Source organism: Delphinapterus leucas, chromosome 3 (assembly GCF_059928025.1).
Source record: "Delphinapterus leucas isolate spDelLeu-1000000601 "Yukka" chromosome 3, BTC_Dleu_Yukka2, whole genome shotgun sequence".
NCBI lineage: Eukaryota > Metazoa > Chordata > Mammalia > Artiodactyla > Monodontidae > Delphinapterus > Delphinapterus leucas.
Window position 1 is genome coordinate 163,043,937 of NC_143131.1, and position 17,600 is coordinate 163,061,536.

Genomic DNA, 17,600 nt, shown 5'->3' on the forward strand with positions numbered 1-17,600 from the left:
AACCCTAGGGATAAGCTGAGGGTAGAACAGACCAATGCCTCATTTCCAATCTGGTACCCTGGAAGAAAACAGTGTATTTCCTTTGAAGTCTTGAGAGGTTTCTCTTCTGCTTTGTTTTGTTTTTGGTTCATTTTGTAATCAACCTTATTAAGGTATCATTTACATACAATAAAATGCAGACATTTTTAGTCAACGGTTCAGTGACTTTTAATGTATACATTTGTATAACTACCACCCCCATAAAGATAGATAACAATTCTAAAACCCTAGAAAGTTTCCTCCTAGGCTTTTGCAAAAGTATCCCCATCTCTCACCCCAAGGCAACCACGGATCTGTTTTTTATCTTTAGAGATGACTTTTGCCCAGTTTAGAATTTCATGTAAGTTGAATAACACAGTAGGTGCCCTTTTGATCTGGCTTCACTTGCTCAGCATATAGTTTTTGAGATTCATTCATGTTGGGATGTTTGAAACCAGGACTTTAGCCTGGGTGGCTGATGTTGTCTGAAGGCACTTATAGGTACATCTGAGTCTCTGGCATTGTCACTGTCTGTTCTTGGCTCCGTATTTTCAACTTTAGTAAGCAGCACAAGGTTGAAGTAAGGAAGATCATTGTCAGTATAATGGAGGTGAAGTGGGTTCTGTTATATAATATTCTCAGCAAAAATTGACCTGCTTGGAATCATTGTGTTGATAATTGACAAGAATACTCTTCTTCCAAAAACCTTGGTACTATAAAACTTCTAAAGGACGCTGTCCTAGGACTCTTTTAGTTTTCATTTTTTGGGAAACATTTCTGGAAAATTCAAATGTTCACAACCTGAAAGAAGCAATTATTCACCTGAAGGCTGACTCTGCTAAAGTTGAGTTGTCCGACCTTTACATGCTGATAGAAGCCAAATAGCCTTGCAAAACAATGCTCTCTTATTGGATATAAGCATATAGATTGTTTAAGATGGACGTGTATATGCAGTAAAGTGAAAAAACAGAGAATCTTTGGGTTTCCCTTGCTGGTTTTTTTTTATTTTTTCATTTAAGTTTCTATAGCGTATGCTAATAATTCAGGGTAACCTCAGGTTAGTTTTAGTTCCACTCTTTACATAAATGTTGAAGTACTCCATACCCACCGTTTTCCTACCTTCTTTTCTTCCATCTTTCCTTTCTCACTTCTTATAATCCATTATACTTAATCCTGCATTTGCTGAGGTGGCACTTAGTGTAGGAAAATACTGTGAAATTTTGCTGTTCAGAATGCATGTTGACCAAATTCTATATTGAGAAAAGGTCTGTATTTACCCAGAGTAACTCTTTCTCAGCGTCTTTGAATAAAGGCCATAGAAAGTGGGCTATATATAGTATCCTGACAGGTATGTAGAATTCATAGCAATTGCCCTCAAAGAGCTTACCTATCGTAGATGCATATGAATGCATTTAATGATTGCTTTATTGGCAGCAGTGCCATCATACACGGTCTGTTTGGTTTTATATCATTCTCATTACCTGCTGATTACCACTGTATACATTGCAAATGGAATGGTTTCTATGGCTTGTGAACTTAACGGCCAAATAATATGTAATTTATTGCACACTTTAGTGTAGAAGATGGAGACTCCATAACTTTTCGTGTGTTCTTTGCCCCTTTGGAATGTATTACCCTGAGATCAGGCAAAGTAATAAATTTATTTCAAATGTGCGTGATAGCTAAACATCAGTTAGGAATGGTGGGCAATATTTCTTCTTCCAGCAACATAACAGTGTTTAAAGACTAAGCCATTGAACGTGGAGTTACTGAACATGGGACTCAGTTCACTGGGATCCCTTCTTAGAAAAATAAAGCAAAACTTGAATTGGATTTGTGTGGCTTATTCAAGTAGTAACTTATCAGCTACATCTTGAACTTAATTTGTCACAAACATTTGGTATTTTATTAACTCTCTTCCCCTTCTTCCCCCGACTCTCACGAGAATGGATCATGAGTATCTTAAAACATACTAAGTCGTCTTCCATCCCTGTTAATCTAACTACAAGAGCACACTTTCCTTATCCAATGCAACTTACTGTCTTTTAGAGTAGCTGTGCTTTTAATTCTGTACAAAATTACAACCAGCATAGAGAAACATTTTCAAGGAGCCACCACATTGTAGAGCTTTAGAAAGAAGACTTTAGAATTAAGGGCAAATATATCAATTTATAGCTAAAGCACCTGAGGCCTAAAGTAGGCAGGTTACCATCGAGGTCAGGGAAAGTGGTGGAAGATCAGGTTTCAAGCTGAGGAAGAGTCTAGAGGGACTCAATCTGAGCAGGTCAAAAACTGAAATGAGACGACGAATGTTCTGGGAAGGCTGGCATGTGGCCTCAAGTGTGGGATTCAGACACGGAGTGGGCCCGGGGGGAACTGAGCTTCTGCAGTAGGCAGAGAAGTCCACCTCCTCTCCGGAAAGTGCCGCTGACATCAGGGAGTTGAGGGGAAAGAGCAATGAGTTCCAGTCCACCTGAGAAAGCAGGCCAGTCTGATTAACTCTGAATTTAGGCTTATTTCAGATACTTCTTGAGAAAGAACTTGGACAAGAGCAAGTCCCACGCAGCCTCTTTTAAATCCATGCCCAGTATTTTCTGGTGGAGTTGCTTAAACCCTCCAAGTGACTCCAGCATTTTAATTTCACTCTGTAAATAATTCTGACAGTTCTATGATTGATTATTTAATGGGCAAATAAGTAGGGTCACAAAAGAGTGTGAATGTATTTTACAGAATGAGGATGGGCGGAGTGGAGCAGTCTGGAACAGCACACCAATAAAAAGGGATCTTGGTAAAGAAGAACGTCTATTAGAAATGGAGAGGAATTCGCAAGGAAATTAGTGCCTGACTCCACGCCCTTCTCTCTGCATGTTTAAAAGCTAGTTTCTAATTTTATTTTCATAGGAGATGTCTCTGTGATGAATTGTCTTTTACCTCCACACTAGTTATCACATGGACATATTGTGAAGTTTGTGTGAGAGAAAGCAAGTATTAGAATTTCTCTTGCAAGCAGCCATAAGCACTGCCTGGAACAGCCTAGGATAGAAGGAGAAGGAAAGGAAGGTGGAAACAAAGGAGAAAGACAGCTGATGATGCTGGAGTCTCTCGCTGGGATTTGTGGTATCTCATTTTGAAACTAAGTACAGAAAGTCAGAACTTGACTGATTGTTTCTTGATCACGGTTTGTTTTCATTTTTGCTTTTTTCGTGCTCTCTCATCAGTTATTCCAGCCAGTGCCATGTCATTTTCAGTTTCAGTAAGTAAGCATGCCTGTCTTGTTTCCATTTGCATTATTCATGCAAACGTTGATTGAACTGATGACCCCGAGTTATCACGGAAACATTAAATACACCAGTGGATACATTTCTTAATTTTAGAAAAAAATTACCGAGTGAAGGTTAAAACAACTCCTCTTCATTTTGTCATTTTAAAAATACTTCTCCTAACATGCAATACCTCATTGCCTAACAATGCCAGATAAATGAAGAATTCCTATGTATTCCTGAATGCAGGCTAGTCTGTATATTTTTTGGCAGGTATGACCGTTAGCGAGGGTAACGGCCTGGTTTGCTGGCCATGTCCTGTCTCCTAGAAAGTTGTACTTTCTGTTTTCTTTCAGTTGGGCCATTGGATATCAGAGGTGAATTTATAAAACTATACTTCCCTTTACACTTACTTTGTTTTGTTTTGTTTCCCTTGAAGACTAGTTGATTGACAATGTTGTGTTTCAGGTGTACAGCTAAGTGATTCAGATATATATATATTTCTTTTTCAGATCCTTTTCCTTTATAGGTTATTACAAGGTATTGAATATAGTTGCCTGTGCTATACAGCAGGACCTCGTAGTTTATCTACTTTATATATAGTATACCCTTACTTTCTGTGATCCACGCTGGTCAGACCACATAATTATTTTCACTTCTGATATAATTTTTTCCGGTCCAACCTCAAATCTTTGATAAGAAGATATTTTAAAATAAGTTTAGCATGTGTGTGCTCTAAATCCAACAGTAGTTATTAGAGATATGATTTTGCACTAGGTATTCCTCCCTTTTTTGTTCTTGGCCAACCAATTGAAAATTAGTTTTTATTTTCTGGTTGATTTGCTAGATGTTTATGACTATAATAAAAGTCTTAAATTTTGTCTCATATCTTAAAACACAATCTGAATTAGCAATGGATATTGTGCCATACATAGGGGCTGTGATATAAATATAGTTTCTAACTTCAAAAACATATAACCTAGAAGGGAACACAGACACATATGCAGCAATTATGGTAACTGCATTTGTTTACTAAGTGAAATAGTACTGAGATGGATAAAGTGCTAGCGAGCCTTGAACAGGCAAATCAGCTGCAAAAATAGATGCGCAGTTCTTTAAAAATCTTTTTAACATTTTTCCAGGTACAGGTAGAATATAACTTAGCATAAAAACGGTATGGGTTTGAGGATATGGGGAGGGGGAAGGTTAAGCTGTGACAAAGAGAGTGGCATGGACATATATACACTACCAAACGTAAACTAGATAGCTAGTGGGAAGCAGCCACTTAGCACAGGGAGATCAGTTCGGTGCTTTGTGACCACCTGGATGGGTGGGATAGGGAGGGTGGGAGGGAGACAAAAGAGGGAGGGGTTATGGGGATGTATGTATATGTATAGGTGATTCACTTTGTTATAAGGCAGAAACTAACACACCATTGTAAAGCAATTATACTCCAATAAAGACGTTAAAAATAAATAAATAAGTAAAAGAAGACTGACTCATCCAATTAAAAAAAAAAAGAAATTCTCTCATCCTGGATTCAAGAGAAGGGATGAAGTAAAAGGATGAGGAAGAACAAGAAGAGGAAATGTGAGCGTGGAGAGGGTAGGAGGAAGAGCAGAAGGCAAATAAGTGTATGTGCTTCCCTTGCCATCCCTGACTTTTTTTTTTTTTTTTTTTGGCGCTTCAGGAAAACCCAAAAGCCAGAGAAGAGCACAGAGGTGCTCACCACTGCATGTGAACAAAAAGGTGGAGAGAAGAGAATGGTGGTAATCTGCGCAGGCAACTGGAGGATGACCTGAGTGCATCTCGCCAGGGAACAGTCCCCGTTCCATAGAATCCCTGAAGATGCCAGGCTCTTATGTTTAGATGGGGGGCCGAAGGTGTCTGTGGAGTCATCACATACATCACTCCTGGAGGTGTTGTTCACATTGTGTTCTTTGTAAAGAGTGTCCCTGGTGAGGTTCAACATCTCCCTGTGAAGGACCCAGCCTTGCCCTCCCAACCCGCCAAGGTCAGCAGACAACATCCCCAGTTAATCACCAGGTGTAGTGAGATATCTGGAGTGGCCCTGGTACCCCCCAGTTCAGGCGTCCTGGGGAAAGGGTGAGGAGGACAGAGGAACCGGGGCTTCTTCTCATGCAAGCAGACAGCTCACCTGGCCCAGCGCTGCTGCATCCCTGTGGGCACACAGTAGCCCTGTCATCCGGTAGGGGACACTGCAGGATCCACACCTGGCTGGGATTTGCCCAACCCCTGGGGACTCCTCAGCCTCTGTGGAGCCCCACTGAAGGGCCTGGGTCACCTCATGGCACCATTTCTCAACCTGAGGTTCTATAGATTTTTCATAGATGTGTAAAAATTGAATACAACACACACACAAAATGAAGGCAATTCAAAGCAATGCTAATTTAGGATGAGTTAAAGGGCCAGGATTCCAAATTAATTATGACCTTAAAATTAGATAACTAATACATCTGGTTTTATTACATGCTGAAAAGCAGTGTCTTCTACAAACTTTTCATGTTGGGATACAGCAAAGCTATAGAATTTATGATTCTGTGACCACAGCATCAGGATATTTTTAAATTAAAAAGCACAGGCAAGTTTGGCTGGGGTGTTAAAGAAAGAAAAACGATTATTAGGGGAAAAGGGAACATTGCGGTTCTCTGCCCACTTCCACTGTGCTGGTCTCATGATGGGCCGTGTTGCGTGTGGGCTGGAGGGACAGGGTCACTACTCCCACCTGTGTCATCAGACCTCCCACTCCTCACAGCGCCCAGGTGGGAGGGACGCACACTTTTCACCCTGGAGCCCCAGAGCCTCCCCTTTCCTCTGCATCACTTTCACTGTTCAGGGGACCAGTCGCTCGAACGCCGCCCGGCCAAATGCCCAGGTTAAATCGCCCCTGTAGGACAGGTCTCTCTGCTACCAGAACACACTTGGCAAAGAGCAGCAAACAGGCCCCAGTGCCCTGGGGATGTGAGCCCTGGGGATGTCAGGGCCCAAAGTCACTTGCAGGGTCTGAGTAGCCCCCTGGGTCCCACACACCGACCCCAGGGAGCCCACCTCCCCACTGACTCCAGTCCCTGCCTTTGTGTGGCAGGTTCTCGTCTGACACCTGTGAAGACTGTGACCTGGAGGCGTCAGCCTGAGACTCAGAGGGGATGGAGCTTGTGCAGCGTCTGGCAGCTTACATGAGACACGAGGCCAAGGAAGGAGGGCCGCCTCTCTGCTCCGCCTCCGCTCCTGAGTCAGGTAGTGAGTGCCGGTTACTTCCTGTCGGAGCTGTACAGATTTAGCATAATTTTAGATATATGTCTTACTTTTAACAGTGAAAGGCTGTTACATCAAACAAAATTGATCTCTTTTTTTTTTTTAAACATTTCTATGTAAAATAACACACAAGTTTAGAAAAGCACCCTCCGCAAAGGGAGGGCTCAGTGAATTACAATGGGCGCTGCACTCTGGGGAGCAGTAGTTCTTCCCTCTGTAAAAGCCCAGATGCTTCAGAGAAGCTCCTCTCAGCTTCCTTACTCTGGCCCCACCTCCACAGCGGAAATCCCAAAGGGACTGGCTTCTCCCAGCCCTCCAGCACCCTCCACTACTTTCTCATTGTGCTGCCACACTCATTTTGAGTTATTTGTGTGTAAATCACTGCACTTGGAATATACATGGAGTAACTGACTTCATTCTTATAACCGAATAAGTTAGCACTTATTCTTCTCCCCTTCGACAGGGGGTGGCCAGGGTGCTGGGGACGTCCTGTATATTGAACTGGGTGTTGGTAACAGATGTGTTTATATTTACAAGAAACCATAAAGCTCTATGCTTAAGATCTGTGCCCTGTACAATACACCAAGTAAACTTCAATTAGAAAGAGATGCCAAAAAAATTTCCCCACAAAACAAACTTCAGGGCCAGGTGGCTTCCTCTGATTTCTACCAAACATTTAAGACAGAAACGATGCCCGTCTCCTACACACTCTTCCAGAGAACAGATACAGAGGGAACACACCCACACTGCTTTCATCGGACCAGGAGAATACTGATGTCATACCAGCAGTAGATATTACAGGACAGGAGAAATTCCAGGCTAAACACTTCTGAATGTCGATGTCAAAATCCAAAAGCAAATATTAGCAGTCTAAACCTAGAGGTTTTCAGAAAGGAAGGAAACTGGGATTTCGTGGCGGTATTTCCAGTGGTTGATGTGGACAGGATCACTGGGTGTTTGGGCGCTGCCTGGGAACGTGGAGAGAAGGGACAATGCCATCGGGTTAGTGGAATGAACATTTGGTGACAGAGATTAGGAGGGCCTGGGTCATCCTCAGAGACAGTCCTGGGATGGGGTCTCTAGGCTGTGGCTATGGAGGGGTCCCTCTATAAGGGCATGGGCCTCTCTCCTGTGCCACTGCAGGGTCTAGGGATGGATGAGGAGTTTGTAGGGGCTGGATTTTGATGAGGAAGGATGAGCAGGGAAGGTGCGCCCTCAGAGCCAGTGCGGCCACGGCCCCTCCCCAGCCAGGCCGTAGCCCAGGCTACTCAGACAGTTGCTCACATCAATAGTCAGGCGACAGTGGGGCACGCCAGCTTCACCCACTAAACCACCAAGCACAGCCCAGCAGGCCACTGTCCTGATTAATCAGCACTAACTGTGCATCCAGGGCTGGTTGTTGAAGACCAAGCTAATTTGTTAGAGACGTGCCATGTGGGCAACTGGCTTGGAGAGACCAGGGCTCTGAGCCACGTGGAGACAAGCTGACCACTGGTCAGACCACCAGGAGGCTCACCCAGTGTGTGAAGACGCTGAGGGAGGAGGGACATAGATGGGACCCCCTGATCTTTCAAGGGACCTTCTTTCAGGGATATTTAAGAGCTGTGGGGTCAGGGATCAACATGTAAGGGAGGCAGTGGGTCAGGCTTGGGCCCTCCTGTTGGCTCAGACCCCTCCTGTCCTTGGAGCAACCATGGGGCAGGCAGGAGGCTTGGGGGGATGGAGGGAGGGGAGCCCTGGGCTCAGGAGTCCAGAGCACCATCTAGAGGATTCAGGGGTTCAGGGATTTCTGTCCCAGGGAACCAGCTACATTCCTGTCCCACATCCATCTGTCATCAGCTTTGCGACTCCGGGAAAGTCACTTAAAATCTCAACATTTTAGTGCCATGTACCATAAAATATGGTTCACAGCACCTGCCATGAGTTCCCCACGGGGCTGATGTGGGGATCACAGGAGATGATGACAGATATTCTTCACAAGCTCTAAAGCATCACACCCATAACCTTCCCCACTCCCCTGCCCTGTGGCATCCAGGTCCCCTCTCTGGAGGCAGCACTACCACATTTCTTGCTTATTCTTCCAGACATTTAATATTTGAACACTTAGGTAGCACTTATGAAGTAAGCATCATTTTTCATCAGGGTCTACCTGATTTGCTGTATTAAGCTTCCTCATGTAATACTAATAAGTGGACCCTATTAACATTTCCACTATCACAGAACAAGGAACTGAGGACAGAGGGTCTGCATAACCTTCCCAGGTTCATGTGGCTTCTGGTATGATTTGAATCCAGACCATCAGGCACCAGCCCCCACTCTGTCGGTCACTGTGCTGTGCTCCCTTTCTATATTATCTCACTAAATAAAGTCATGTCCCGTGCAGTCAGCCTGCTGGCTATTTTAAGTGCACACCACATTGCAACACCCTCTTCTCAGCCCAGCTTCGATTCACGTGACTCCCCTAGACTCCCCTAGGAGGCTGGTGAACAAAGAGAACAGACGTGTGACCTGGGAATGAATTGACACCTCTGCATGGTCTTCTCCCAGCAACATATCAATAGTTCTCTCAGTTTTTGTTGTGTTTTCCAGGATCATGACTCGGGTACCAAGAAGAAAAGGAAGATTATAAAGGAATCAAACACAGGCTGCACAAGAATATCATCTGTGATCAAGATAATCTGCTGGCCATCCGCAGCGGTGGTTCAGGCACATCAGAATCAGCATCTGGCCAAACAACAGGGTAGGGACCCAAATAGCACCCCCACTGACCACTCCATTGAAGGTACTGTGGAACTAATACCAGCAAGTAGATTCAGGAGCAATGGCTGTAGTTTGTACAGCAGAGCCTGGATCTGGCTGAGGGAGGATTGGGCAGGGAAGGTGCCCACTCAGAGCCCGTGCAGCCACTGCCCGCTCTTAGCCAGGCCTTAGTCCAAGCTGCTCAGACGATTGGTCAGTTTCTAGTCAGTGAGACCCTGGGGGCCTGTAACCTTCATGTGTTAAGCCACCAAAACACGAGCCCAGTAGACCCTGTTCCCAGCTAATGAATATTAACTGCTCATCATCCAGGTTTGATCAGTTGAAGATGATGCTAATTCTCTGTGCAACTGTCATGTGGGCAGTTGGTTTGGAATGTCCTGGGTTTTGAGTCAGTTAGGGAGTCAAGTAGACTACTGGTCATTCAGGGTGGTCACCTGACCACCAGGAAGTCTCACTGCAAATCAGCTGCTAGAATCAAGTGCTGAGGGGGAAGGGAGGGGAGATGCACACATATTTGGATACCCTGGTCCATCAGGGGGTCTGCATTTGGGGGAAAGACACTGTATTTGGGGTCAGGGATTGAAACGTAGAGCCAGGAGGTGGGTCCAGGTTTGAGCCATTCTCTTGGGCCAGGCACCTCCTCCGAGTACCAGCTGTCTCCCTGCAGCATTCTTGGGGCAGGAGGATGTGGGAAAGGGAGTGAGGAGAGCTCTTGGTTTGTGTATCCAGGGTATGATCTCATGTCCATGTGTTCCGGAATCTCTGTCCCTCCCCTGCCTCAGACCCATCACTCATCAGTGTTGTGACGCTAGACAAGTTACTCAATCTGTCTAAATTTCAGTGCCCTGAACCATAAAATATGGGTCACAGCCCCTACTCTGCCCACCCCACAGTGCATCACAAGAAATAATATTCTTTCCATGAGCTCTAAAACTTCTTACTCGTGTCATCAATGTGAAAAAGTAGGCTCTATCCTCCTATTTGTAGCCTCCTAGGTGCCCTTTCTGGAGACAACCTACTTATTCTTCCAGGCATTTAATACTTGAACATTTATGTAGGTAGCACTTATGAAGTACCCATCATTTTTCTTCAGGCTTTGTATTTACTAATTTTTAGCCTCAGAACATAATACGAATAAGCAGGTCCTACTAATATTTCCATATCCCTGGCCAGGGAACTGAGAAACAGAAGAGCTAAGTAACTAACCTTCCCAGGTACACATGGCGTTCGAATAGGATTTGATTTCAGGCCATCAGGCACCAGCACCCATACTCTCCCTCATTGTGTTGTGCTGACTTTGTACTTGTCTCATGTAAATAAAGTTATTTTCCCCATGGGATCAGCCTGTTGGGTATTTTAAGTGCACGCTAAAATGCAAGGTCCATCTTCATAAGCCCTACTTTGATTCAGGGGACTCCCCGGGCAGCTAGTAATAAGGAGCTCTGAAGTTTCACCTGTGAATAAGACTTTTGCCAGGAAGATGTCAACACCTCTCACTATTGTGAATGTATTTCCTAGGAGCTTGTTTCAGGAATATGAAGAGAAAAAGACAAGGATTCAAACCAAGGATACCATATGGGGATTGATCCTCCGTGAAGAAAATATACTGGCTGGCCCTCACCGTCATTCAACAGCTCAAAATGAACATCTAGTCCCAAAGGGTTGAGCCTCAAATATCATCCCATACAAGCCACTCCATTGAAGTCACTGTGAGAATTCCATCCTGAAACTGATCAAGAGTAATGACTATAAAAAGGTTGTCATATTATCTTTTGATTGAGATATAATTCACATTTTTTTTAACTGTGTGATTCAGCTGCTTTTAGTGTGCTCAGGTTTTGCAATCAACATCTCTAATTCCAGTACATTTTCATCATCCCCAAGAGAAACCTCATACCTAGTATCAGTCATTCTCATTCTGTCCACCCCTTTCACCCCAGCCCTGGGTCTTTCTGTCTCTGTTGATTTTCCTATGCTGGACCTTTCATATGAATAGAACCACACAATGTGCGGACTTCTGTGTCTGACTTTTGCAGTAAGCAAAATGTATTCAAGGTGCATCCAGGTTGTAGCATGTATCTGTCCTTCACCCTTTTAATGGCTGAATAATATTCATTGTATGGATATAACACATTTTATTTTTCCATTCCTCAGTTGGCGAATAGTTGGGTTGTTTCCACTCTTTGGCTATTATGAATAATGATACGACAATATAACACTCATGTACAAGTTTTTGTGTGAACGTATGTTTTTTATTTCTCCTGGACATATACCTGGGAGTGGAGTTCCTGGGCCATATTGTATCTCTGTGTTGAACTTTTTGAGGAACGGCCAAACTATTTTCTTTTTCGTATTTGCACCAGCAATGATTGAAAGTGCCAATTTCCCCACATCATTGCCAACGCTTGTTTTTAAAAAAATTATATGGCACAATAGTGGGTATGAAGTGGTGTCTCACTGTGGTTTCAGTTTGCATAATTTTGACTTATAATTTTGCACATGTTTTCATGTGCTTATTGGCAATTTGTGTCTTCTTTGGAGCAGTATCTGTGCAGATTCTTTTTCTCGTTTTTAAAATTTGGTTATTTGACATTTTATTGTTGAGTTGCCAGTGTTCTTTACATATTCTGAATACTAGGCTTTATCAGATATATGACTTGCAAACATTTTCCTTCATTCTGAAGGTTGTATTATGTCTTTCTTGATGGTGTTCTTTGAAACACAAAGGATTTTAATTTTGATAAAGTCCAATTTCTTTTTCCTTTTGTTGTCTGTGCTTTTGCTATCATATTTAAGAGTTCATTGCCAAATCCAAGACTATGAAGATTTATCCCTTTTTTTCTTCAGAAATTTGTATAGTTTAGGTCTTATATTTAACTCTTTGATCCATTTTAAATTCAAAGTCTATTTTGTCTGATATTGGTATAGACACTCCTGCTCTCTTGGTTACTATTTGAGTTTTCTCACTGAGTTTGGAATTCCCTTTTCTATCCTTTAACTTTCAACCTGCTTGAGTCTTTTGATCTCAAGTAAGTCTCTTGTAGACAGCATATAGTTGGATCATATGTTTTTACCTATTCCGCCAATCTCTGTATTTTGATTGGAGAGTTTAATGCATTTACATTTAAAGTAATTGCTGACCAAAAAAAGACTTATTTCTGCTATTGTGCTGTTTCTTTTCCATCTGCCCAAAGCTTTTTTGCCCCTCATTTCCTGCATTCCTCTCTTTCGTTGTGTGTGTTTAGCTGATTTCTTACAATACAATATTTAAATTACTTTCTCACTTCCTTTTGGGAATATTCTATAGCTCTTTTCTTTGTGTTTACCATGGGGATTACCTTTAACATCCTAAAATTAAAACACTCTAATTTGAACTTATACCAGGTTAAACTCAACAACATCCAAGTTCTTGAAGCTAAAAGAGCATCCTACTATCTCAATGCAAAAGACCTTCTCCAAGACACACTGCAGTTTCTGCCTGGCTGGGACATTGCCCCAGAGTGCGGTTAAGTTGAAGGAGTCGAAGGAGGCATACATTTCCATCCTCTGGATCACTGCTCACCAAAAAATACATAATGCCAGGCACATATGTAGTTTTGAATTTTCTGATGAAGACACCAGGAAAATAAAAATGGTGGAGTCAATGTAAATAATAGATTTTTAATTCAGTATCTGCAAAGTGTTCGAATGTTTATATGTGGCACGAGAACTGTGGTCATATTACGAGGGCTTGAGAGCCGCATGGAGCAAGATAGAAGACAAACAGCATGCACTTGAAACTCTAAGAAGTGAACGCTAACAGGCAGATGGGGCCTGGAAGTCCAAAGTTGAATAACAGCCCGTAACAGGGTGATTATGGTGGGTTTTTTTCCTGCCTCTGTCTCCCAGCTTACGCAAGGCACGCAAAGTCCAGCAACAGCTGAAAGTTAAAACCATGGGATCAACCTTTTATTTCTAGCCAGACAAGTGAGAAAGTGGGGGGCTTGGATGTTGAGGAGTGAGGGGGTCATCCCCATTGGTCTTTTTCTCCCCAGTTACCACATCTCCCCTGCAACCTCAGTGATGGCAGAGGCCTTCACTGAGAAATGGCCTGTGTCTCTGGACAAAGGAACAGGTTAAGAGACTCCTATTGTTTGAAGAGTGTGGGGGCATGCCCGTTATTTTCCTTTCTTTTCTCTTGCTATTTAAATTGACAAGAACAGATACTACACTTGATCTTAGCCAAAAGCCTGAGATGAAATAGACAAAATAAACTTTAAGCTAAAATTACTGTCAAGTATAAATTTTACTAATATAGTAATCCCAAAGGACCAAAGAGCAGGGCAGTGACTTTATTGAGAACCCAGGATTTCCGAGTGTCCACCGTGCTCAGTCACTTTTAAATCATCAGCACAGCCCTATAATTCAGAGATTTAGGTGAAGTGACTTGCCCACGGTCACACAGCTAAGTGAGAGTCTTCTGGGACCAAGAGTAACTTTTGCAAAGGCGTCTCTTGCTATACTTAATCACTGCCACCATCTGACACTCACATTCTTTCTTTTTATACTATTCTGTTTCCTTGGGTCAAAGAATCCGACGCCTGAATTAAGGTTAAATAGGAGTTAGTGGCAGATCAAAAGCCAAAATCGCTTCAAGATATTCTTTTCATTCCCCCAAGTAATGCCTTTAGTCACAAAAATATAGAACAACATAGACAATTACAAGTCAAGTGACCTCAGTGTTCACAGGCCAGCACTAATACATTTTAATGTACCATGATCATATTAAAATAGAAATAACTATGAAACATTTTCTGCGGAGAAGCAGCCCCTGCGGCAGGCAGCAGAAAGGGACAGGAAGGCTGCATGGCGCCCAGGCCCCCAATGGCCTAGGTCTCACCCTGCAGCGCACTGTTGATGTGCCGGAACGCTGCTTCCTTCTCGGAGTCTAGGTCTTCAGTGGCGACAGGGAAACCCAGCTCAGGGCCTGGGGGCAGCCTCAGAGGCTCCCCTCGCCGGTGCGGCAGCAGAGGAATCCTGCGTTTTCGGGGCCTGGGACTGTCAGATGTGCGGGAGCCCTTCCTCCAGGGCCCTTTCTGCCCTCTTGCTGCCTCTGCATCTTTGTCAGGCTGGCTTTTCCTCCGGTAAACCACCGGAGCTGCAGAGGGCGACGGAGGGCCCTCCTCGCTCCCTTTCTTTGCAGACTTCTGGGGCAGCCCTTGCGGTATGGCGGGACCCCTCCTTCTCTTCACTGGCGGGAAACCTCGGGTGGAGCTATATGAGCTCGTGATGGCGTTTCTTTGGGGGCAGGAGCTCATACAAGTGGTCTACAGTTTCCTGGTGGATCTGTCTTCTGCCCACTTGGCGTGGAGGTCTCTCTGCAGAGGTCCAGACCTGGGCACGAAGAAAGAGCCCCCCAGGGGCCTAAATGCAGATCGTGCGTCCCCGGTGTCATCGGGGCCGCTTCTCTGGTCATCGTTCCTCACTGTGACTGTGGGGACTTCCTCCTGCTTGGCCATCCCTTGCCCCCTCTCTCCCAGGGCCCTCAACACCGTCTTCTCGGTGCTGTAGTTCGGGACACAGCTGGGTGTCGTGGCCGGCACTGGCTGCCCCCGCGCCACACTGACAGTGACTGTGTCCACTGCGGACACTGAGCTGCGGGACGTCGTGGAGGTGCGAGCACCCATCACTGCCTTCTTCCGATGGCCTCGCCTGCAGATGGAGATAAGGACCCCCAGAAAGGAGCGCAGGGTCTGCGGGATGGTAGAATGTGGCCTCAGAGACTCTGTGGCAAAGTGCAGATGCAGAGTCACTGGACACTTGTGGGCTGGCCTGCGAGTGGATAGCCGGCCATAGACAGCTGGGTGACCCGGGCCGGCCACGGTAAGTTGGTGGGCGTGGGGAGCGGGCTGGGGGCAGATGAACCCTCCTGGCAGGTGCTGATCCCCCAGTGCCCGGGGCGGGGGTGAGGGGCAGGGCCTACCTAAGTAACTGCCCCTAGAGAACTTGGGTGAGGTCGGTCCTTGGATAGAGAGCTGGGCTCCGAGCACTCTCCTTCAGCTGCCAACTCGGCCAAAATCGGAGTGCGCTCTCTTTGGCCTGTTGCTGGGATGCAGCTCTGGAACCTGTGAGCAAACGATGGGCGTGCGTTGGCGGGGCGCAAAAGTTTAGGGAGGGGTGGCGCATGCGCAGAGTACACGTCAGGCCCTGGGGCGCACAGGTGAGGATGCGCGCCCCTGGACCGTCTAGCGCTTCTGAATCTCCCCGGGGGTCTGAGGGCTGGAGGTGTTTGCCTTGAGGGTGATGAGCTTCTTGGCAGGGCAGCTGCCCCTTCTCCCCCGGCCGGCTCTAACTGTACAGGATGGGTCCCCGGCCACCAGAGCAGGAAAGCTGGAGAGCAGGGTACCTGGCTCAGCAGCCGCCGCCCGAGGTGGCAGATTTGGCGTCAGCGCCTGTGCGTCCACCTGCCCTCCCACCTGGTAACATTGGAGGAGAGAGCCGCTAAGAACAGAAGTGCAAAAAAAAGAAAAAAAAACCCAGAAGTGCCCAAGCCAACCGGATCCTGCTGGGGTGACAACTGAAGGGGCAGGCAGGGCGGGCTGGGAGGGACATATATACCAGGTCCAAACCCAGAAAGATCTGAAATGCACGAGTCAGAATGAAAGTCCAGAATCATCCTTGGGCTTTGGGCTGAGCTGGAAGTATAGCCAAACTCTTCAAGGTCTCCAGCTCCACCTGCAGTTTCTGCCTGGCTGGGACATTGCCCCAGAGTGGGGTTAAGTTGAAGGAGTCGAAGGAGGCATACATTTCCATCCTCTGGATCACTGCTCACCAAAAAATACATAATGCCAGGCACATATGTAATTTTGAATTTTCTAATGAACACACCAGGAAAATAAAAATGGTGGAGTCAATGTAAATAATAGATTTTTAATTCAGTATCTGCAAAGTGTTCGAATGTTTACATGTGGCACGAGAACTGTGGTCATATTACGAGGGCTTGAGAGCCGCATGGAGCAAGATAGAGGACAAACAGCATGCACTTGAAACTCTAAGAAGTGAACGCTAACAGGCAGATGGGGCCTGGAAGTCCAAAGTTGAATAACAGCCCGTAACAGGGTGATTATGGTGGGTTTTTTTCCTGCCTCTGTCTCCCAGCTTACGCAAGGCACGCAAAGTCCAGCAACAGCTGAAAGTTAAAACCATGGGATCAACCTTTTATTTCTAGCCAGACAAGTGAGAAAGTGGGGGGCTTGGATGTTGAGGAGTGAGGGGGTCATCCCCATTGGTCTTTTTCTCCCCAGTTACCACATCTCCCCTGCAACCTCAGTGATGGCAGAGGCCTTCACTGAGAAATGGCCTGTGTCTCTGGACAAAGGAACAGGTTAAGAGGCTCCTATTGTCTGAAGAGTGTGGGGGCATGCCGTTATTTTCCTTTCTTTTCTCTTGCTATTTCACCTGAAAGGTCAACCTGGTCATAGGGAACTGCATGACAGCATGGCGGCTTAAACACTTTAAGGAACATGTAGGAGGGGCCCCTGAAGCCTGAGAATGTGGGTAGAATTCCAAAGAGGAGAGAGCTATAGGAGGAGATTATTTAGGTCTGTGTACGAGCCCACATAAGTCCTGGGATCCCCCTGAGCCTCATGCACAGACAGAGCCAACGAGGCAGAGTAGAGGCTTGCGGAAGTGAACTACAGTATAAACTGCCACTCAATTCCGAGATTAACCCCTGAGTGGTACGTGCACCATGTGGACACAAACAGCACAGCAGTGTCCTGAAAACTGCACCAAGACTGGAACAACTCAGAAGACAAGGCACAATACCTGTTTGACCATAGGTTCATGAATTGCTTAATAAAAACCACAGAAAAAGGAAAAGTATCAATCTCCTGAGGATTTTAATAGGAACCAGAGTCTCGAAACATAATAAGCAAACTTTCCAGGATACCACCCAAAATCACACAACGGAGCATACAAAGAACTAGGAAAATGTGACAAATTCTCAAGAGAAAAATGCAATCAACAGACCCAGCCCTGAAATAACCCACATGGAGGAATTAGCAGACAAAGCATCCATTACAACCATGCTCCATGAGTTAAAGGTAAATCCTCTTGAAATTAATGGAAAGAAGTTCTTCAGTGAGAAGTACAAACTATGAAAAAGAAGCAAATGGAAAGTTTAGAACTTAACATGCAATATCCAAAAGCAAACATTCACTGGATGGGCTGAATAACAGAACAGAGAAAACAGAGGAAAGATTCAGAAAACTTATGGATCAATAGAAATGGCACAATCTGAAAAAC

At 45.0% G+C, this 17,600-nt stretch overlaps 2 pseudogenes across 1 annotated transcript in view; one reads left to right on the top strand and one right to left on the bottom strand.

Moving 5' to 3' along the window:
- LOC149749919 (UDP-N-acetylglucosamine--peptide N-acetylglucosaminyltransferase 110 kDa subunit-like) overlaps positions 1 to 10,651 on the top strand; it is a 47,072-nt pseudogene extending 36,421 nt beyond the window's left edge. The window contains exon 5 of the transcript XR_016392873.1: positions 4,969 to 10,651. The product of XR_016392873.1 is annotated as a UDP-N-acetylglucosamine--peptide N-acetylglucosaminyltransferase 110 kDa subunit-like (transcript). The remainder of the gene's footprint in view (positions 1 to 4,968) is intronic.
- A 2,798-nt stretch (positions 10,652 to 13,449) lies between these two features.
- On the bottom strand, positions 13,450 to 13,555 carry LOC149749920 (U2 spliceosomal RNA; annotated as a pseudogene).
- Between the last annotated feature and the right edge of the window lie 4,045 nt (positions 13,556 to 17,600).